At 46.3% G+C, this 4,042-nt stretch overlaps 1 non-coding gene across 1 annotated transcript; it reads left to right on the forward strand.

Annotated features, from left to right (window-relative positions):
- Positions 1–3,732: 3,732 nt before the first annotated feature.
- On the forward strand, positions 3,733–3,834 carry LOC138890908 (U6 spliceosomal RNA). The gene has a single exon (XR_011407270.1). It is a non-coding gene; the product is annotated as a U6 spliceosomal RNA (small nuclear RNA).
- Positions 3,835–4,042: the final 208 nt, after the last annotated feature.

Consider the following 4,042-nt stretch of genomic DNA (forward strand, 5'->3'; position numbering starts at 1 on the left):
CACAAACAAATCGACAAAATAAAATTCTACATTGCATCAAAATATTATTAACATTTGTCCTTACAAATGGGCTCAAACATGCCCCCTACGGAAGCCCTAAAATGAAAGTAAGTACAAACAAAAGATTACACATCACCCCCAAGGGGGTAAGCATCCTCATACCAAGAGTCCGAAGCAAGACGGTTCGCATCATCAGAATTGATGTCATCTCCGTCAGGTGTGAGAGGGTCGTACCCGCATGCCTCACGAGCTGTACAAGCTTCAGTATGCACGGTTTGAAGTTCCACTTCAGTTGCCCTCCCTTCAACATAGAAAGCCTTGTACACGTCAAGCCGGGCCTCAACTAGGACCCACAACTCATATAAATGACGAGGAACTACCGGGTCGGCCGAGGAACGGGACGTAGAAAGTTGAGAGCGTCGATTTGCATCCTCCGCTCTCAGCAAGGCCACTTGCCCATTCAACATGGATAGCTACGCCTCTGACTCTCTAACACGCCCTTCAAGCCCTGCAACCTTAAGACAAGAGGCCTCCTTCTCCTCAGTCAACTCTGACTTACAAACACGGAGGGCATTCTCCAAAGACGTCGTTCCAGAAATAGCTGCTGCCAGCTTATCAGCACCGACGTTTAGCTCGCCCTTAAGTACCTCGATCTCTACCACCTTCGCACTCAGTTTAGCGGTCAAACTGGCCACCTTCTCTTCTAAATCATCATTCTCGGCCATCATCCCCTGCTCAACTCGAGCTCATCCTTTTTCACCTTAAGGGAGGCCTCAAGTTCACTATTACAGGCGATAGCCTTCACAAGATCCTCGTCCCTCTCCCTCAGCTCTTCGATCTTGTGCTCCAATTGGTCCTCCCTTTGTTTGAGCCCTTCGCGAAACAACTGAAACTCAGGATCCTGATTGTAAATATCAGCCATCGCATGGTGCTTAGCGCGATACTGTTGGTACTTAGACGACATCTTCTTATAAATAGCCATCCTTTTCCTTTCCCGACGTTCTCGCTCGGTCTCCATGATGAAGGTCTGGCACAAAGAAAAAGAAGTTAGAAACAAAGTACAGGCCGACGATCGCCACACAAACCCAACGACGAAAGGGAAGGAAAGGCACCTACCCGTGAGGCCATACTAGTGACGTTCTAAGACAACTACATGTCGCTCATCGCCCTAAGCACCTCGTTTTCAGGGGCAGCACATAGAGGAGCTAAAACGGATGCCACTTGCTCACAATTCAGCAACAAGTTGTAGTCCCCCGGGATGACTATGTGACGATCAGTCCCTTCCGCTCTAACCTCCACGTGAGTATGGTGACCTACGAACTCGTCGACATCCTCCGGGTCGACATCTGAACCTGAGCAATCACCCTCGACACGCCGACCTCTCACGTTGGACGATGCACCGCCCTCAGCAGAGCGCACGGAGCCGGCTCCTAGATAAACTCCTTCTGCGTGGAGAGATCTCCCCGATAAAATGGCGTCAGTCATAAATGTGGGTACGGGTGCCCCTTGCGACGCCCTACTTCTATCAGCTTCTATGGCCACGCCCTTCCCGAGCTCTATTCTCCTCCTTTTTCTTGATAACGGCTCGTCCCCATTGGAGGATTCGTCCAAGAGGTGTGGGGACGGCATGAAGAAGCCTCCTCCCTCACGACCACAACTCGAGAGGGACCTTCTAATTGAACAGGTTGAGGATGAGCCTCTCGAACATATTCACTCAAAACAAATTGTGTGTCCTCGGCGGCAACAGCCTATCAGAACGCGGGGACTTGCGTCTTCCGCCTGGAAGCTCCTCGATCTGCCATCACAAAAAGTCGAATTAATGGATGACGATATATAACCAACGAAGTGGTAAGGGGAAAACACTCACTAGTTGGAACTTTAGGGCTGCAACGCTTTACGAAGGAAGGCCAATCTCGGGTTTCCACTATATGGGGTAACAGACGGGCTACCCAATCCCATATTCCCGTAATAGGGCAGGCGGACGTCCCATAGCTGGAAACGAGAAGCAAACAAATTTTATAATGAATACAGACGAAGGAAGAACAAAACAAGTGGCGACACTTACGAGTCTCGTTCCATCACTCCGGGAACCTGGCGGAGTCAGAAACGATATGTTCAGTTTTGACAAAGAAGTACTTGTGCCAAAACTTGCGACTTGCTCGGTCGTCTGTCCCGACCACCAACACTTTTGTGCCACGGTGCCTCAAATGCACCATGGTACCTCTGTGGAAGCTAGGCGAGAACAGGTGCAAAAGGTGGTGGATAGAAACATTACATTCCGCCAGCTCCGCATACTTGGTCAACAACAGAAGCACCTTAAGGGTATACGGCGAAAGTTGTGTCGGGCAAACTTGGTTGAACCTACAGAACTCTTCCGCTAAGGGGAAGAGAGGAAAAGTGTAGCCAATCACAAAAGGGTACTCATAGAAGGCGCAGTACCCAGGTCTGTGGACCTCTACAAAATCTCCCCCATCGGAATCATGTCAACGTGAGTGGGAATGTTATACTTTATATGAAGAACGTCAATGTAAACCTTCTCTATCTCAGAAAGTACGGGGGCAGGAATATGAGGGGATATTTGAGGAAGTCACTTCGAGACATGGGGTGTCTCAGCAATAACTCCTCCACCGTAGGGAGACTGTCACCCTCTTCTATCACTGTATCTTCACCGCATGAAGGGGCGTCGTGGACAATTGGGTGGCCTCAGGAACCCCTTCACGAGAACGATGTGACCTTGGCATGCTTTCGTTCAAAGAGGTATTGATACAAAAAAGAAGAAGGGGGAAGAAGTTGTGAATGAAGAACGTGAGAAGCAGAAAGGTATCAGGGCAAGCTCGGAGAAATAAGGGGAGGTTATCAGGACTGAAATGGCCAAGAACTTTTGAAAAAACAAACCCTCCACCTATTTAGAAGGTTAAGTGGCGCCAGAATCGAAGCGGAAAGTCACAGAGTAGCGCTAGAATCGAAGCAACAAGTCATCAACTCCTGCCTCGAAAACATGTGTAATGATGACGCACGTGAAGATGACATCATTTCCCGGTAAAATGTATTACCCAGTGCCTTGTTAAGAACGCTGACCGTTCCTCATTGGCCATGTCGTAACGCCTCGAAGGATCAAATTTCTCCATTGGAATGCATGATATCCGCTCATCGAGGATGCTCCCAGTTGCAACCCCGACAAGCGGAGGGACTAACTGTATGGGTCAAAATTTGACCAATCACGACCAACGACGAGTGCGACGATTGACGGGGTCTCCTTAACTCGATGTCTTTTGGGAGACGATCTTATGGCAAATAAGAGACTATACGACCCTTGTAATAGTGTTGGCCCATTAGGGAACATTAGGAATATTCCTCGTAACTTGTCTTTACAGCTTAGAAGGGTTTCGCTCCTTGTATATATAGAGGACAATAACCTTGTAAATAGGGATCGAGAATATTGGCTATAATTCTACTTATGAATGAGAAGTGTTCTAAAAAGGATTTTACTGATTCAGATCGATAGAGAAATCTTATTACCCATCTTCTCTTACTTATCTTCTTATCTAGAGATTATTATGTTTAACTAAGATTTACCTCTTCAATTTTGATTGATTTGTTCAAAAAGGTTTTAATATCTTTTGAGTCAAACAACATTTCTGTTAGATCTCATGAGTTAATGGAGTCTATCGGAACAACTCAGTCCGGGACATGGCAAAGGACTAGAATCAGATACTAAAGTGAGTTAGCAGCCATTAGTTCGGAAAAATCCGATAAAATTAAAATGGTACAGAGAAGATTGACCATAAGATGACCCATGCACAAGGATAACACAGAGAAATGGTCCAAATTAAAAATACATAAAAAAAGTTATTACATGGATTATAGGCAAATTCTTTAAAGGCGACTAGGAAATAGGTAAGTGTACTGGTTCATTTTGGACTACCAACAGAAGTCAATGCCTAAAATTGATGTCTTTGGTGAGACACATCATCTTTGTTTTATCTCCTAGTACAATCTTTCACTTCAGTGTTTACCAAATAATTAACTTACTATTTGCGTC

This window comes from Nicotiana sylvestris, chromosome 4, assembly GCF_000393655.2.
Source record: "Nicotiana sylvestris chromosome 4, ASM39365v2, whole genome shotgun sequence".
NCBI classification, from domain to species: Eukaryota; Viridiplantae; Streptophyta; class Magnoliopsida; order Solanales; family Solanaceae; genus Nicotiana; species Nicotiana sylvestris.